Below are 19,559 nucleotides of genomic sequence, written 5' to 3' on the forward strand. Positions count from 1 at the left end.
TAATTGATTCTTTTTCCTCCGCATCATGACAGCTCATACAATAGTCATTATACTTCGCGCCAATAGTTTTTGCAAAATCGCCTATCAGGCAGCGACCCGTTATAGCAGATATCAGGAGTGATATCTGACGTCTCGAGAACATTAGTATATCTAGTGTGCGGTTTAAGTTGAAATGGGGCCATATTTGCTTGGTGTCGTTACAACCCTTGCAATTCTCCCATCGAACATTTGCCATCATAACAGCCTTCTCACGTAGCATGAGCTTGCAGGTAGCTAGGGGCATACCAACAAATTCTAGTTCCCCTGGAATATGTAAGGTAGTCCCTAGCCTTGCCAACTCATCCGCTTCGCAGTTCCCCGGTATGTTCCTATGGCCAGGCACCCATATTAGGTGAATATTGTACTGCTCAGCCATCTCATTGAGAGATTTGCGGCAGTCGATGGCCGTTTTCGAGTTGAGGAACACAGAGTCCAAGGATTTTATTGCAGGTTGACTGTCTGAGTATATATTAATGCCCACATTTTTTGGAACATTACTTCTCAGCCATTTCGCCACCTCTCTTATTGCTAATATTTCAGCCTGAAAAACACTACAGTGATTAGGTAATCTTTTCGCTATTCGAAGTTCCAGATCATTAGAATATACTCCGAACCCCACTTGTCCATCCAATTTGGAGCCATCAGTGTAGAAATCTATATATTCTTTATTCCCCGGGGTCTGTGTGCACCACGCCTCACTGTTGGGGATTAGAGTCTCAAACTTCTTGTCGAAAAGTGGACTCGCCAAAGTGTAATCCACTACGTTAGGCACATCTGGCATTATTTTGAGGACAGAACTGTGACCGTAACCTTTTTCCGACCACAGCGATAGTTCGCGCAACCGCACAGCCGTTGTTGCAGCTGACTGTTTGGCCAAAATGTCTAAAGGCAATAGATGCAGCACGACATTAAGGGAATTTGCTCCTGTCTTGCTGAATGCGCCTGAAATACACAAACACGCCATACGCTGAACTTTATCTAAACAAGTCGGTTTCTGAAGTGCCGGCCACCAGACTACAACACCATATAGCATTATAGGTCTAACCACTGCCGTGTATAGCCAATGCACAATTTTTGGTTTCAGTCCCCACTTTTTTCCTATTGCCTTTTTGCACGAGTACAAAGCTACAGTTGCCTTTCTCGCCCTTTCTTCAATATTAAGCTTAAAGTTCAGCTTCCTGTCCAAAATAACGCCAAGGTATTTTGCACATTCACCAAAGGGAATTTCAATACCCCCTAAGGAAATAGGCCTAACCGTGGGAGTTTTGCGATCGTTGCAGTACATGACTAATTCTGTCTTTGCCGTTGCTTTAATTAATTTGATTTGAAAGATTTATACATTGCATTATATTGTTGTGTCTGCTTTTTATATTGATATACATTTTGTATTATTATACCCATAGAAAAATTACTTTCCTAAGGAACGAAATTTTAGACAAATAAATCCGAATTTGTGAAAAGTGGTATAATGATGTTATCTAATGATTTTTATTTACTTCATAAGAAATATTGTTCCTCAGAAAAAAATCTTTCAGTATATATATATTTGTGTTAAATTTAATTTGTAAAGTTTATCACTGCAGGATTTTTTTAACGAAATTTGGGACATCTTTTTGAACTATTTACATTCTTAAATTTATTGGGGGTTTTTGAATAGAGTCTAGACCAATTTAGGGGTTTTTTTCTTAAGATTTTGGGTGAAGAATCAAAAATCACCTGGCAACACTGATATGGGTGTAAATCGGGCGAAATTTGCTCCTCCAAGAGGCTCCAAAACCAAATCTCGGGATCGGTTTATATGGGGGCTATATATGATTATGGACTGATATGGACCACTTTCGGCATGGTTGTTAAATATCATATACTACCACCACGTACAAAATTTCAACCAGATCGGATGAATTTTGCTTCTCCAAAAGGCACCGGAGGTCAAATCTGGGGAACGGTTTATATGGGTGCTATATATAATTATGGACTGATATGAACCAATTCCTGCATGGTTGTTGGATACCATATACTAACATCACGTACCAAATTTCAACCGAATCGGATGAAGTTTGCTCTTCAAAAGGGCTCCGGAGGTCAAATCTGGGGATCGGTTAATATGGGGGCTATATATAATTATGGACTGATTTCGACCAATTTTTGCATGGCAATTAGAGACCGTATACTTACACCATGTACCAAATTTCAGCCGGATCGGATGAAATTTGCTTCTCTTAGAGGGTCTGCAAGCCAAATTTGGGGGTCCGTTTATATGGGGGCTATATATAATTATTGACCGATGTGGACCAATTTTTGCATAGTTGTTAGAAAATAGAAATTTGCTTCTCTTAGAGGGTCTGCAAGCCAAATTTGGGGGTCCGTTTATATGAGGGCTATACGTAAAAGTGGATCGATATGGTCCATTTGCAATACCATCCGACCAACATCAATAACAACTACTTGCGCCAAGTTTCAAGCCGATAGCTTGTTTCGTTCGGAAATTAGCGTGATTTCAACAGACGGACGGATGGACGGACATGCTCAGATCAACTCAGAATTTTACCACGACCCAGAATATATATACTTTATGGGGTCTTAGAGCAATATTTCGATGTGTTACAAACCTAATGACAAAGTTAATATACCCCCATCCTATGGTGGAGGGTATAAAAATAAATAAATAAATGTATGGTATGATGACAATGAATTACAAATTATTAAAAAATTGAATTAAAATTAGTAATAGTCAACAGCGATGTAGAAATTTAACAAAAAGTATACATAATACAAAACATAGATAGATAAATAAATAATAATTATAATTAATAATAATGATACAAATAAATAAGACAGCGAGCAAAAAACAAAATTAGTTAAATATTTAATTTAAAACATTTTTATTAATTAATCAAAGTAATGTGATTTTGCAGTTTAATTTTAAATTGATTGTAATTACTTGTGTTTCTTAGTTGAGACGTTAGATTGTTCCACAATCGCGTAGTTTATATTAAGAATTGCCTGTCCGATACCAGATAACGTGTCCTATATGGGATGAGGCAATTGAGTCGATTCGACCGAGTGAAATTGAGTTTTTGATAGATGTACTTTGGTTCCGATGTGAATATTGTCCTCTGGATTTGAAGTAATTAAAAACAAATTTTATTTTATTTCATAGATTTATTAGGTTCTGAGAAAATTTCCTTGACTTTAATCATTTTTTGTGTACTTTAGTTAAAATAACTAACAAAGGTGGAAAGGTGGAGTTATGCAAAAATTTATGCAATTCCAATTTCTTCCTTCAAACTCTGACATTTTCATTAACAAGTGAAAACAAAAACTAAATTATGTCTAATAAAGAAACCACATAGTGGTCAGGGTATAATAACTTTGATCTACCAGCAATATTGATTTTAGACTCCATGAAATATGTACTCATCGACTCAAAATCACCTCCTGAGTCGATATAGCCCTTGATCGTGAACAACAACTTTGAAGAGGTATTAAGCACGTGTTACGCGGTTGTTAGAAAAATCTAGTATACAGTCATATAATTTAAGGTTATTTTTATCAAATTGTACCAGAACAAAATATTATTACTTAATAGTGCAAACAATTATTTTTTGTCACAAAAATGGATCAAATTACCTATAGTGCTTTGGCTCGAAATCAATACCAAAATCCTTAAGTGAATGTCAAAACCTTTGATTACAAATAACATATTTTTTGAGTGTATGGTAACGGGTATAATTTCTAATCTTGTTATTGTTAGCCTCAATTGTGGATCCTATTAAAATGTGATACTTTTTTGCTTTATTGAAATCGATTTTCCATTCGAATTATTGATAGTCCTAATGTTGAATTTGTGCTCCAACTTAAGTTGGTTTTAAACATTTTTAAGATAAACAAACGAATGGGCTATAGATTCAGGCCTTAACTTGGTCTTTGTTGTAAATAGTCCACCGACATTCAAAAATGTTTGCAAATTGTTATTGTTGAAGAACACACGTCAATAAATTAAGCAATAATTCAGCACTTTTCTATCTGGTTTGTTTAAAAAGTGCTACAGGAAAAACAAATTTAATTTCCATTTCGAACGGAAAAGAGGAAGATGGAATGAAAAAACAAGCAAACTCATTTACATTGAGTGCTGGCGCGAAATAAATAAAACGCCAACACTGGGCATCTTGACCACGTTAATAGTGATAGCATAGAGTGTGGGGTTATACAATGTGGCCAAATAAGTGGCCTCACTCAATTGAGTTCAATCATTTTCTCTATCAGACTATTCGAAGTGTGTCTACTCCCACAGTTATAGAATATGCTGCATATGTACTCGTCCCAAAGGGGAAATGAACCTCTAGTCATTGTCAAGGTCAATGGTGAACGTTGAGTGATGCGAAAAATATTTGCACGGCGTGCAAAGCCTTCCATGCTCTTTTTGTTCTATCCAAATGGATTTTAATCAAACAAAATACATTCCAAAAAATATGGAAGCTACTTTACTAACACATAAATGCTAATTTAGAAATTCAAGTTAGAACGGATATTTTAAATTAAACAAGTCTATACGGCCGTAGGTCCGAATCTTATGTACCCTCCGCCATGGATTGCGTAGAAACTTCTACTAAAGACTGTCATCCACAATCTATAGAAATAAAATCTTGAAAAAAATTTTTATAGAAATAAAATTTTGACAAAATTTTCAAACGAAATAAAATTTTGACAAAATTTTCAAAAGAAATAAAATTTTGTTTTGTTATTGTTGGTTTGTACTTCAATCATATTTGGTGTTTTGATCTCAGTTTAAAAACGATTGTGTTGACTAAACTACAAGAGTAGCTTAACCAACAGAGGAAAAGAACAGAACCATAACATTTTGGTAGACAGAACCAGAAAATTTTGGTAGATTATATTTGGCTCGAATGGCAACCATGATTATGAACCGATATGGACCAATTTTTGTATGATTGGTAATCGGCTATATATAACTATAGACCGATATGGACCAATACCGCGGCCATATACAAACACCGCGTTCCAAATTTCAACCGGATCGGATGAATTTTGCTCATCCAAGAGGCTCCAGAGGTCAAATCTGGGGAACGGTTTATATGGCGGCTATATATAATTATGGACCGATATGGACCAATTTTTGAACGGTTGTTAGGGACCATATTCTAACACTACGTACCAAATTTCAACCGGCTCGGGTGAATTTTGCTCGTTCAAGATACTTCGGAGGTCATATCTGGGGATCGGATTATATGGGGGCTATATAATTATGAACCGATATGGACCAATTTTTGCATGGTTGTTAGAGATGTATAATAACACCACGTATGCATTTTGCTTCTTCAAGATACTCCGGAGGTCAAATCTGGGGGCTATATATAATTATGGACCGACGTAGACCAATTTTTGCATGGTTGTTAGAGACCATATACTAACACCATGTACCAAATTTTAACCGGATTGGATGAATTTTGCTCCTCCAAGAGGCTCCGGAAGTCAAATCTGGGTATCGGATTATATGGGGGCTCTATATAATTATGAACCGATATTGACAAATTTTTGCATTGTTGTTAGAGACCATATACCAACACTACGTACCAAATTTCAACCGGAGTGGATGAATTTTGCTCCTCCAAGAGGCTCCGGAGGTCATATCTGGGGATCGGATTATATGGGGGATATATATAATTATCAACCGATATGGACCAATGTTTGCATGGTTGTTAGAGACAAAATACTAACACTACGCATCAAATTTCAACCGGATCGGGTGAATTTTGCTCCTTCAAGATACTCCGGAGGTCAAATCTGGGGATCGGTTTATATGGGGGCTATATATAATTATCAACCGATATGGACTAATGTTTGCATGGTTGTTAAAGACCATATACTAACACCACATATCAAATTTCAACCGGATCGGATGAATTTTGCTCCTCCAAGAAGCTCCGGAGGTCATACCTGGGGATCGGTTTATATGGCGGCTATATATAATTATTGACCGATATGGACCACTTTTTGCATGGTTGTTAGAGACCGTATACTAACACGAAGTACAAAATTTCAACCAGATCGGATGCAGTTTGCTCCTCCAAAAGGCTCCGGAGGTCAAATATGGGGATCGGTTTATATGGCGGCTATATATAATTATGGACCGACGTAGACCAATTTTTGCATGGTTGTTAGAGACCATATACTTACACGATGTACAAAATTTCAGCCAGATCGGATGAAATATGCTTCTTTTAGAGGCTCCGCAAGCCAAATTTTTGGGTCCGTTTATATGGGGGCAATACGTAAAAGTGGTTCGATATGGCCCATTTGCCATCATACCATCCGACCTACCTAACAACTCAATAACAACCTCAATAACATCTACTTATGCCAAGTTTCAAGTCGATAGCTTGTTTCGTTCGGAAGTTAGCGTGATTTAAACAGACGGACGGACATGCTTAGATCGACTCAGAATTTCACCACGACCCAGAATATATATACTTTATGGGGTCTTAGAGCAATATTTCGATGTGTTACAAACGGAATGACAAAGTTAATATACCCCCCATCCTAGGGGGGAGGTTATAATAACAGACACTTCAAAGTTAAAAATATTTTCTTACGGGCATTTGCCAGGGTTGGCCTGTCACAAACTGTGTCTTTTGCGACATACATTTGCGACGGTATAATACGTATGTCGTAAAAGTCGTAAACCTACTGTATAAAACCTAATTTTGAATAGAAGAAATCCTGAACATTTTTTAATTTAGTTTGACAGCATTCTCTGTGAGTTTCTGCAGAAATTTGTGAAAGTTTTCCCATGGTCAAGCCTATTTTCTTAGGTGGTATCGAAATTCCCGTTGGTGAGTGTGCAAAATGCCTTGGGGTTATATTGGACAGGAGACTGAACTTAAAGCTAAGAAAGGTTGAGAAAATCCACGGTACTCTTGCAAAATGCAATAGGGAAAATGTGGGGACTAAAACCGAAAATTGTGGACATTACTAAGAATTGAAACTTCTTCGCACATACCATCGTCTTGGATATCATAGAATTCGCTGCCTAGCTGACGGAACTAAAGTATTTTGAGTTTGCGACTTTTGTTACTTTTTCTACATTTACGACGCGTATGTGACGTTTACGACGTTTACAACTTTGCGACAGTCGCAAACCTAAAAAAGTTTGATACAGACCATCTCTAGCATTTGCATGTAGCTCTTTCAGGCTTTTACTGCCGGTTAACAGAAAGAGTTAACTAGAGAGAAACTCTAGTTAACTTTAAGTGAAAAATTTTCAGCAGCTAAGCTCCTAATGGGCATATGGAATATATATACAAGATGACAGATATGTCAATAGTTCGGTATAAAAATTCGTTAGCTAACGTAGCACTAACAGAGCTTCATGAAAATGGGGGTTAATTAAATAAAAAAAAAACTTTAAATGCAAAATCCTTAAAATAAATATTAGTCAATTTCTGAATATTTTTATTTTTAATAAAAAGTTTCAATATCTCAGTTAAAGATTAATTCTTTAAAATTTGCATTATTTCAATGACATACGACTTTAATGGAGGGACGCAAATTTCAAATATTCTTGCGCTGAATTTAAAGAAAACAATTCTTAAGGCAAAGATTATGAACTTTGTTTAAATTTAAAATTCTTTACTATAAAGAAATTTGTCCTCAGCCTTGTGTAAATTTTGTGAATTCTAAAATTTAGAGTGCATAATCGTTTATATTAGTTCAATATTTGTTTTATCATTTTATGCAATGACAGTTTTGTTATAATTTGTATTTTTAACTGACATTTTATTCGCAGCACCTTTCAAATTTCATGCAAATTTGATAAAAACTATAAGCACAAGAAGAAACTCGGGAGACGGGTCTATATGGGGGATATACCAAAACATGGACCAATACACGGTACATGTATTTGTGGTCCTATAATACCTATAGATTTTCAATTTGAGGTATATTGGTTAAAAACTACAGATTCTAAAACCCCAAGAAGTAAAATCAGGAGATGGGGGCTATACCAAAACATGGACCGATACTCACCATTTTTGGCACACCTCTTTATGGTTCTAAAATACCTCTAGATTTCCAATTTCAGGCGATTTGGATAAAAACTACGGTTTCTATAAGCCCAAGAAGTAAAATCGGGAGCTACCGTGGTGCAATGGTTAGCATGCCCGCGTTGCATACGCAAGGTCGTGGGTTCGATTCCTACTTCGACCGAACACCGAAAAGTTTTTCAGCGGTGGATTATCCCACCTCAGCAATGCTGGTGGCATTTCTGAGGGTTTCAAAGCTTATCTAAGTGGATTCATTGCAATGTGGAACGCCGTTCGGACTCAGCTTTTAAAAGGAGGTCCCTTATCATTGAGCTTAACATAGAATCGGGCACCACTGTGGTATCACAATGGACTGAATAGTCAATTGAGCCTGGAATATCGGGCTGCGACTACACCTATACACCGAACGGCGTTCCACATTGCGGTGAAACCACTTAGAGAAGCTTTGAAACACTCGGAAATTTCACTGAAAGGGGATAATCCATCGCTAAAAAACTTTTTGGTGGTCGAAACTCGGTTGGAACCCCTGGTCCTGTGTGTGCAAAGCGTCCATGCTAACCATTGCTCCACCGTGGCTTCCTTAAATATCTATAAAAGCGTCTTTGGCTCTTGAACCATTTATAAAGAGTCGTTTATAAACAATTTGAACCGATATGATATCGGAATCAATATCAAAATCCTTAAGGGAAGTTAGAAATCCTTGGTTTAAGTAAATTTTTGTTTTGAGTGTACGGACAAAAGTGAGAATGTTACTACCTATCCTCCCATTTGATCATGTCTAAGACAAATGGCTAATGCAATGCGTTCAGCGTAGTTGGAACTATTTTACCTGTCTTTTTGACAAGAACAAGAGAAACTGGGTTGTTGGTGGGCGTTTTTGAAAAGGCGTTGATGAATGACTGCTTTACATTGAAGAAAAATATCCATAATGAAGATTTATCCCGAATGATAGTAATCGCTGCAAATGGATAAATATATTATTATTAATATATTATTAAGAATTTGTGTAGTTCGATCTCAAGATTATTGCACCAATGTTATATGGCCTATTTTGGAGAAAAATACATTCTTCTTACAAATACGAAGGTTTTTAAGTAAGTAGACAGGCGTTTAAATAATAAAATGTAATTGCCCAATGTCGTAACGATGGCATTACTGATATATATGCTGACCATATATTTCTCAAAATGCAGGAAAGCTATTGTCCTTGAAGAAATACGAACTTTAAGTTGACGCGACAAAAAACCATTTTTTAAAGTTAAAGAAAAATAAAAACAATAATCGTAAATTTAAAACATCATTTCACAGTCGTAAAATTTTTGCGCATGTGTGCCAGTGTATTTATAATTAATTTAATAACATGTCCCTTAAAATGGCTATATAGACAGTGGGATGACAAAACAAATAGACTAAATTAACAAGAGTTGAACCGCAAATGTACTCTGAAAAAATATTGTCGTGAGGCCAAAAATTTCATGTCTTTAAAATACGAATCCGATTTTTTTCCTTGTCCAAAAGTCGATAAATGAATGAGGTGGTTTTCTCTCCTTATAGTTAAGTGATTCGACCTAAAAGTAAGTATCCTAAAATGAAAGAAAATTTTGTTTGACTAAGGTCAACTTGGCTTTAATAATTCTGAAAAATTCTTCAAAATTAATGAAATCGTTTTCAAATTTGTTGACTGTTTGCATCTTGAGTAAAAAGCAAAAAAGCGTTTAAAAATAGGGGATTTTATGGCAAATACTCTCCCAACCAGATTAGTTCAACCAGTACGTTTCCCGAAGATAAATTTAAACATTTTACCTGAAATGTTACATTCAGTTTTCATGATCAGTGCGCCTTCTATATCGGCGGTTACAGATTCCAGACCCCATATCGGAAGGCCGGGGGCTATATCAAAACGTGTACCGATGCACAATATATGCAGCACACCTATTTATAGTCCTAAAAACTCCAGATTTTCAGGCAAATTGGATATAAACTATGGTTTCTAGAAGCTCAAGAAATAATATCGAAAGACAGGTCTATATGGGGTCTATACCAAAACATGGACCGATAATCACCATTTTCGGCACACCTCTTTATGGTCCAAAAATACCACTAGATTTCCAATTTCAGGCAGATTGAATAATAACTACAGATTGTAGATGCCAAGAAGTAAAATCGGGAGATCGGTTTATATGGGGGCTATATCAAAACATGGACCGATACTCACCATTTTCGGCACACATCTTTACGGCGCCAAAATAACTCTAGATTTCCAATTACAGGCAAATTGGATAAAAACTACGGTTTATATAAATCCAAGACCTCAAATCGGGAGGTCGGTTTATATGGGGACTATATCAAAACCTACACCGATATAGACAATCTTCGAACTTGACCTGCCTGCAGACAAAATTTCAACACGATCATTATTGAAGACTGTAGCGTGATTACAACAGGCAGACAGAGGGACAGACTGGCATGGTTATATAGTCTTACAATTTCTCCCGGATCAAGAATATATATATATATATATATATATATATATATATATATATATATATATATATATATATATATATATATATATATATATATATATATATATATATATATATATATATATATATATATATATATATATATATATATATATATATATATATATATATATATATATATATATATATATATATATATATATATATATATATATATACTTTATATAGTCGGAAATCGATATTTCGATGTTTTACAAACGGAATGACAAACTTATTATACCCCCATCACCATTCTATGGTGGTGGGTATAAAAATAATTGTGTCTTAAATTTGTCCTTACTTCAATTCTCCGCTTCTTTGACTCTGAATCAATATCCAAATCATTAGTGTTTGGAACTGGATTAGAGGTGTGCACGGGAGTAATAGTTTACTCACGCTCACGGACACTCACGACTGAAAAATCATACTCACGCACGATATTTTTTGGTAGGACTCACGCACACTCACGAAAAGGAAATTTATACTCAAAATATCATGACTCACAAATAATGATTAATTTACCTAACCGAAGTGAAAACATGAACATTATTAAAATCGAGAGTGTTATTAAACTCTTAATAACACTCTCGAAAAAAAAAACACCTGAGATGTCACTAAAATTGTAATTGAATTGAACTCTTAAGCGTTTTATGTTGGTGGGCAGGAATATTTTCGTGAGTGTAATTCGTTACTCAGGCACACTCACGAAGATATTATTTTCGTGACTCACGCACGACATTTTGGTTTGTTAATCACGCTCACGCACGCTCATGCACGCTCACGCACACTCACGCTGTTGTCATGAACGTGACGCACGAATCACGAAAATTTTCATGAGTCACGACAATTTCGTGTCACGTGCACAGCTCTAAACTGGACATGTATTAACAACCAAGCAAAATAATTGGAAGTTATTCCTAAATCATACTTCCTAATCATTTGTTTGTGAGTTTATTTAAAAGAGCATTATTGGCGATAGAGTTGGAGAGATAGAGAGCACAATAGAGTGTTTGTAACACAAACTTTGTGAACCACCTATTTCAGTCCAATTCATCGATACCGCTTTGTTATCGGCAAGCAAATAACTTGAAATTCGAAAATATCCCGTGGCTGATGCAACCAGCTAATTTCAAATTTCTAAACTGGCAAAAAAGTGTCATTTTAAAATATCGAAATTGGAAGTTCTCCTTAAGTCACCAGCAAAAAGCGTCGCCAAACCAGCAGTGTCTTCCCAGCAAAAACAAGTATATACGGCCGTAAGTTCGGCCAGGCTGAAGCTTATGTACCCTCCACCATGGATTGCGTAGAAACATCTTCTAAACACTGCCATCCACAATCGAATTACTTAAGTTGCGGTAACGCTTGCTGATGGCAAGGTATCTTAAAACCTCCTACCGCCATCTTCTAAATTGTATGTAAATCCATACGTGGTATATATTAAATCAAAAAAGATCGATCAAATACGTATATAATTCAGTTTGACAAAATTTTCTATAGACATAAAATTTTGACAAAATTTTCTATAGAAATAAAATTTTGACAAAATTTTCTATAGAAATAAAATTTTGACAAAATTGTCTACAGAAATAAAATTTTAACAAAATTTTCTATAGAAATAAAATTTTAACAAAATTTTCTATAGAAATAAAATTTTGACAAAATTTTCTATAGAAATAAAATTTTGACAAAATTTTCTATAGAAATAACATTTTGACAAAATTTTCTATAGAAATAAAATTTTGACATAATTTTCTATAGAAATACAATTTTAACAAACATTTTCTACAGAAATAAAATTTTAACAAAATTTTCTATAGAAATAAAATTTTGACAAAATTGTAAATAGAAATAAAATTTTGACAAAATTTTCTTTAGAAATAAAATTTTGACAAAATTGTCTACAGAAATAAAATTTTAACAAAATTTTCTATAGAAATAAAATTTTAACAAAATTTTCTATAGAAATAAAATTTTGACAAAATTTTCTATAGAAATAAAATTTTGACAAAATTTTCTATAGAAATAAAATTTTGACAAAATTTTCTATAGAAATAAAATTTTAACAAAATTGTAAATAGAAATAAAGTTTTGACAAAATTTTCTATAAAAAATAAAATTTTGGTAGATTATTTTTGGCTCGAGTGGCAACCATGATTATGAACCGATATGGACCAATTTTTGTGTTATTGGAGATCGGCTATATATAACTATAGACCTATAAGGACCAATTTTGGTATGGTTGTTAGCGGTCATATACTAACACCACGTTCCACATTTGAACCGGATCGGATGAATTTTTCTCCTCCAAGACGCTCCGGAGGTCAAATCTGGAGAACGGTTTATATGGGGGCTATATATAATTATGGACCGATGTGGACCAATTTTTGCATGGTTTTTAGAGACCATATACCAACACCGTGTACCAAATTTCAGCCAGATCGGGTGAAATTTGCTTCTCTTTGAGGCTCCGCAAGCCAAATCTGGGGATCGGTTTATATGGGGCTATATATAATTATAGACCAACGTGGACCAATTTTTGCATGGTTGTTAGAGACGATATAACAACGCCATGTACCAAATTTCAGCAAGATCGGATGAAATTTGCTTCTTTTTGAGGCTTCGCAAGCCAAATCTGGGGATCGGTTTATATGGGGGCTATATATAATTATGGACCGATGTGGACCAATTTTTGCATGGTTGTTAGAGACCATATACCAACACCGTGTACCAAATTTCAGCCGGATCGGATGAAATATGCTTCTGTTAGAGGCTCCACAAAACAAATCTGAGGGTCCCTTTATATGGGGGCTATACGTAAATGTGGACCGATATGGCCGATATGATATATAATTCACATCCACAGTGAGGCAAAATCAGTGCAACGGCTGTTGAAATATTGGACATCCGTCCACGAGTTTCTGCACGATATTATTGAAGAATATAGCGTGATTACAACAGACAGACGGCCATGGTTATATCGTCTTAGAATTTCTCCTGGAAAACAGAATGACGAACTTTTTATACCTCCATCACCATTCTATGGTGGTGTGTATAAAAATACAATAAACTAAAGTTTTCTGAGTTTTACCACGTATACAAGATATAAAGATGGATTCAACGGTTCAAAAATATTAATTTTGATGTGAGAAATGAAGAACGTGGAAGACCACCAAAAAAATTTGAGCATGCCGAATTGAATGGGGATGGTACTTTGAGTCAAAAGCAAAGACATTGTCTTTGATCAAAAGCAAATGGCAGCAATGTCAAATGTTGCACAACAAAACCATTTATGACCGTTTAAAAGCTATGGGAAAGAAAAGTGTGGAAAGTGGGTGCCACATGAAAAACACCTCCAAGTGGCTCCGAAAATAAAATCTGGGAACGGTTTATATGGGGGCTTTATATAACTATGGACCGATATGGATAAAATTTGCGCGGTTATTAAAGACCCTATATTAACACCACATACCAAATTTAAACCGGATCGGATGGAATTTACTTTTTCCAGAGGCATCACAAGCCAAATATGGAAATCGGTGTATATAGGGGGGCTATATCTAATTAGGGACCGATATGAACCAATTTTTTTTTCGAGGCTACATACTAACACCACGTACCAAGTTTTAGCCGTATCGGATGGAATTTGCTCCTCCAAGAGGAGCATGTTAGTTTTGGCAAAACAAAAAAAAAACACAACTAATGTCTATTAACATATTCCGACAAATTCATGTATTGTTGTGGTCAGTGGAACACTAAATCAAAACAAACGGGCAGATGCATAAAATGTGTCATATTTTCCAAATAAATTATAATCCAATTAGTAAAAGTTAAATAACAAGTTCATCAGAAGAAAAAAAATCTTTGGGGAAAAAAACTTATTTTTGTGTATCACTTACGGGAATAGATTTCCTAATGATAGTAGATTTTCTGTGAGTTGTCGATTTCAATATCGTGTAACATTTGAGTTGAATGAGGATTCACTAAATGACGTCACATGCAATATAATTTCTCTTCAGTTTGTTTACATTTTACCGGCAAATGTATACACGCCACTTTTTATCTCTTTGAAATTAATCGATATTGGATTTAATATTTTTATATTTTTTTTTTTCATTTAACAAAGACCAAAAGCTTTGAGGTAACTGTATACCGGAAAAGCACAATTAGGTAAATCACACTATGACGTCTATATGCGATACTATCTCAGCATCACTACACTCTCCCAATTACACAGTATAGCCACTAATGCTCACAGATTTATCCACCCAAATTCACCACCCTATGGTGTTGGTCTTTTTCGTTTCGATTTTGTTTTTATTTACACTGCACAAACATACATGCGATACATAAACAATAACAAAATGCATTTGTTTTCATTGCTTCGCTTGTTTGTTGTTTATATTGTTCTTCTGCTTCTCTTCGATTTTTGTATAAACCACCATACAATGAAAACAATAAAAACACGACGTAATAGCACCAATATACCGACGTCGACGACCGTTATTTTCATTCGTAGGAAATCACCTCGCCCGTTTCAAGCACTTTGATTTTCACGACTAAAACTAATAACGTCTTCTCACCGTTGTGGTTTATTACAATCATTGATTTGTTGCCCCATTCGTATTGGGGGCTTCTTCGGTTTGTCGTATCCCCATCGTTTAGACACTTCGGGAAACGTGTTGTTTTATCTCTCGCATAAACGTTGGTGTGTTGCTAACGTTGCAAACCATTTAAAAAAAGACGATATCTTTATGTATACATGTTGCTGGATAAGTGTCGTAGTAATTGAAGGTATAAACATGTTGCATAACTCATAAAGGGGTTGGTGTTTATAAGTAAAGTTGCAGAATTGTTGAGTTAAATGATTGGCAACATCACCTTACATTTGAGGGCAATCTTGAGATATCCAAATAAGCGTTCTATTAATTTTTTGTTTTGATTGGAACAATTAAGGTTTTTAATTGGCGTCGGTGACTGATATTAATTTTTCCCTGATTGAAGGCAATTTCAATAAAAAACAAGTACTAGCTGTATGTAGGTAGGTTCGGCCGGGCCTTTCAAGTGACTGGCATCTATTTTCTGTACACTTATACAGTGGACCGTTACTAATCGGGATGAATCATTTTAATCAATCTATACGGAAAAATATCGACCCAGAATGAAAGATTTTGTAACCTAAAGTTTAGGACATCTCTTTAAAATAAAAGATTTTAGTTAAACGAAAGTTCATAATATGTGCTTTAAGAATAGTTTTCTTCAAATTTAGGACATGAATCTTTGAAATATGCGCTCCTTCTTTAAAGTCTATTTCTTTTAAGTAAGGCAAATTCCCCTTAAAGTAAATAAAACCAATTTTGATAAAAAGAAATAATCTTTAAATTAACTGTGCTATTGAAACATTGGATTGAAGACTAAAAACTAAAGTATATCAATGTTTAGCTAGAGGGGCTATAGCCCTCTTAGGAAAATTGTCTAGCTACGCTAATGGTTACCGCAACCCAAGTAATTCGATTGTGGATGACAGTCTTTAGTAGAAGTTTCTACGCAATCCATTGTGGAGGGTACATAAGATTCGGCCCGGCCGAACTTACGGCCGTACATACTTGTTTCAAATCATATCTTGAATGCAAGGTATTAAGGTGATGACCAAACTGTACAATTGGATCTGTGATAAGTTAAGTGGTTAAAAATATATCAAAAAATAAATCTTGCTTTACAGTGGCTATATGCAGCCGGAAAAGTATAAACCATTGAAAAAACGTCTTATTTCTCTTCATGTTCGTAAAGATGATAGTTTTATAAAAAAAATCCTAGTTGAAAAAAATTCCTGTTTAGTTGTTGCTTTCATAATTTCAAGAATGGTCCATGTTAACATTGAACAAGTATATACAGCAGTAAATTCGGCCGGGCCGAATCTTAAATACCCACCACCATGAATCAAATATTAGGGTTTCCTTTGAAATTTCAGAGGGTTTGAGGACAGATCAAGCAGAGCAGTTCAACCAGTACACTTCACGAAGATAAATTTAAAGATTTTACCTATGAAGACTATATCAGATTCTGGATTTATAAGAACCATTTTTGTTTGTGTTTTAGAGGAATCATTAACATCTCTTGTAAGTGTGCAACAAAATTATAAATAACGTCTTGATTTGAAATCTTAAATCTGTAGATTTTCACCCGAGAAATAAAATCCGGGAATTTTGCATTGAGTTTCAAGCAATTTTCATGATCAGGGTGCCTTCTATACTCTCAAGAAGTGAAATCGGTTTATATGGAAGCATTACCAAATGAACCGATAAAAACTTAATCCGATACACGCTTTTGTGAGCCTTAAATACCAGAATATTTACAATTTCAGGCAAATCGGATAAAAACAACGGCTTCTAGAAACCTAAGGAATTAAATCGGGAAATCGTTCTTATGGGGGCTATACTAAAATACGGACCGATACTCACCGTTTTCGGCACACGTCTTTATGGCCCGAAAATACCTCTAGATTTTCAGACAAATTGGATAAAAACTACGGTTTCTATAAGCCCAAGAAGTAAAATCGGGAGATCGGTCTATATGGGGGCTATACCAAAACATGGACCGATACTCACCATTTTTGACACACCTCTTTATGGTCCTGAAATACCTCTAGATTTCCAATTTCAGGCAAATTGAAAAAAACTACGGTTTCTATAAGCCCAAGAAGTAAAATCGGGAGATCGGTCTATATGGGGGCTATACCAAAACATGGACCGATACTCACCATTTTTGACACACCTCTTTATGGTCCTGAAATACCTCTAGATTTCCAATTTCAGGCAAATTGAAAAAAACTACGGTTTCTATAAGCCCAAGAAGTAAAATCGGGAGATCGGTCTATATGGGGGCTATACCAAAACATGGACCGATACTCACCATTTTTGGCACACCTCTTTATGGCCCTCAAATACTTCTAGATTTTCAATTTCAGGCAAATTGGAGGTCGGTTTATATGGGGACTATATCAAAACCTTGACCGATATAGCCCATCTTCGAACTTGACCTGCCTGCAGACAAAATACGAGTTTGTGCAAAATTTCAGCACGATTGCTTCATTATTGAAGACTGTAGCGTGATTACAACAGACAGACAGACGGACATGGTCATATCGTCTTAGAATTTCACCCTGATCAAGAATATATATACTTTATATAGTCGGAAATCGATATTTCGACGTGTTACAAACGAATGACAAACGTATTATACCCCCGTCACCATTCTATGGTGGTTGGTATAAAAACGTCTGGTTTCTGTTCATGTTCGTAAAGATGATACTTTAACGTAAGAAATAAGACCAACTAGAAGAAAATCGACCAAAAATGACAAAGTTATAAGCCATTGAGGGAATAAGCCACTCACCCCCACAAAACTGCATTTCTATGTGGCTGAGTGGCATTTTTGTGTGAGTGAGTGCCACAATTTATATGATTTGGCTTCGGATTTATTCACTCAATTACTTATAACTTTCTCATTTTCGGTCGAACTTTTTCTAGTTGGACTTATGTCTTACGTTAAACTGTCATTTTTACGAACATGTATCGCGGGGGTCTATACCAATAGTATCAAAAACAATGTACAAAAATGTCTATTATATTAAACACAATCATTTTGAAAGGATGATTGTGCCGGGATTCGAAACTGGACTCCTTGAACCTGGAACTTATGATGTGTTTCATACAGGGCCGCTGATAACCGATATTTATTGTGAGTGGTAACCCAACATTTTTTAAAGCTCTGGTAATGCCGAGTAGTAACATATTGATTACTGGTAGTGCAATAAGAAACCCATTTTTTGTTGGGTGCAAACGTAAACATAGAAGTAACCTTAAATTTAATTTTAAACATTACAACACAGATTAATGGAATTAACGATTGCTTACTGGAAAAACAAAAACATCTTCGACATGTGTTCAACATTTTCCATTTGCTGCAATTTACACAAAGATCAAATTCAGCAACTAAACGACTGCCTTGATCTCTCTGCTGCTCGAACCACATAGGCCGTTGAAGGCACGCAATGCCTATTGGCATGGTGGTGTAGCAAAAAGGCGTTAAATTGCCAAGATGAAATATTATGCCCAATGCACTGCTTGAGGCTCGAAACCGTACTGTCCCCTTTTTGCATCGTTTTCAAAGGCGGAGACGATGACTGGTTGACGCATTGTATTTGGTGGTCGTTACCGCTTGACCTTAACTTGACACGTTGCATTGCGTCAACACCAAATGCGTGGGCATTTCACCGATTACTGTCCTGTCCGTCCTGGTGTATGGTTGTTTTCTTTGTTTTTAACATGACTGCATTTTATTGTGGGTTTTTTGTCTTTTGTCTTTTTTGCTTACAATTGAATTTGGCCATGGTTATTTCTTTGTTTTAGCCAATGATCTCTGTTGGTGGTCGCGCTGAAAATAGGAAAATCTGTGGAATAGCGATCGAATGTCCAACCTGACAGAATGCTTTGATGTACTCAAAGCATTGAAAGACACGTACGGAGGAGAATTTTTACAGGAAGGTTAATTTTTCTTTCTTTTATCTTTGTCAATTGTTTGGAAAGCAGAACTTGCACCTCGCCGTTAAAGGCCAAAGACAAATCGGTAATGTTAGTTTTAATGGCGCCTACAAGGATACCGACTGTTTCCTAGGAATTGAAAGATAAATGGACGGTATCGTAGGGCATTTGTGTGGAAAAACAAATGATTGAGGAATACAATGCCTGGTAAAGATTTGAGCAAATTTGTATGCCATTTATTTTCAATTCGATTGTAATTTTCTGACCATTAATTTTTTTTTGCACATTGAGAGGGCAATAGTTAGAAGTAAGTTTAAAATTGCAATACATATAAAAAATAAAACAAACAAGTATATACCAGCAGTAAGTTCGGCCGGGCCTAATCTTAAATA

General features: G+C 35.5%; 1 protein-coding gene across 2 annotated transcripts in view; it reads right to left on the bottom strand.

The window, feature by feature from the left end:
* Nucleotides 1–15,155, bottom strand: part of wun (wunen) — a 251,138-nt gene extending 235,983 nt beyond the window's left edge. Inside the window, exon 1 of one of the 2 annotated variants that reach the window (XM_075310420.1) lies at nucleotides 14,524–15,152. The gene's annotated coding sequence lies outside the window, so the exon portion shown is untranslated. Of the gene's footprint in view, nucleotides 1–14,523 lie in introns of both variants that reach the window. The other variant, XM_075310421.1, reaches the window with a different exon arrangement.
* Nucleotides 15,156–19,559: the final 4,404 nt, after the last annotated feature.

Source organism: Haematobia irritans, chromosome 5 (assembly GCF_050003625.1).
Source record: "Haematobia irritans isolate KBUSLIRL chromosome 5, ASM5000362v1, whole genome shotgun sequence".
NCBI lineage: Eukaryota > Metazoa > Arthropoda > Insecta > Diptera > Muscidae > Haematobia > Haematobia irritans.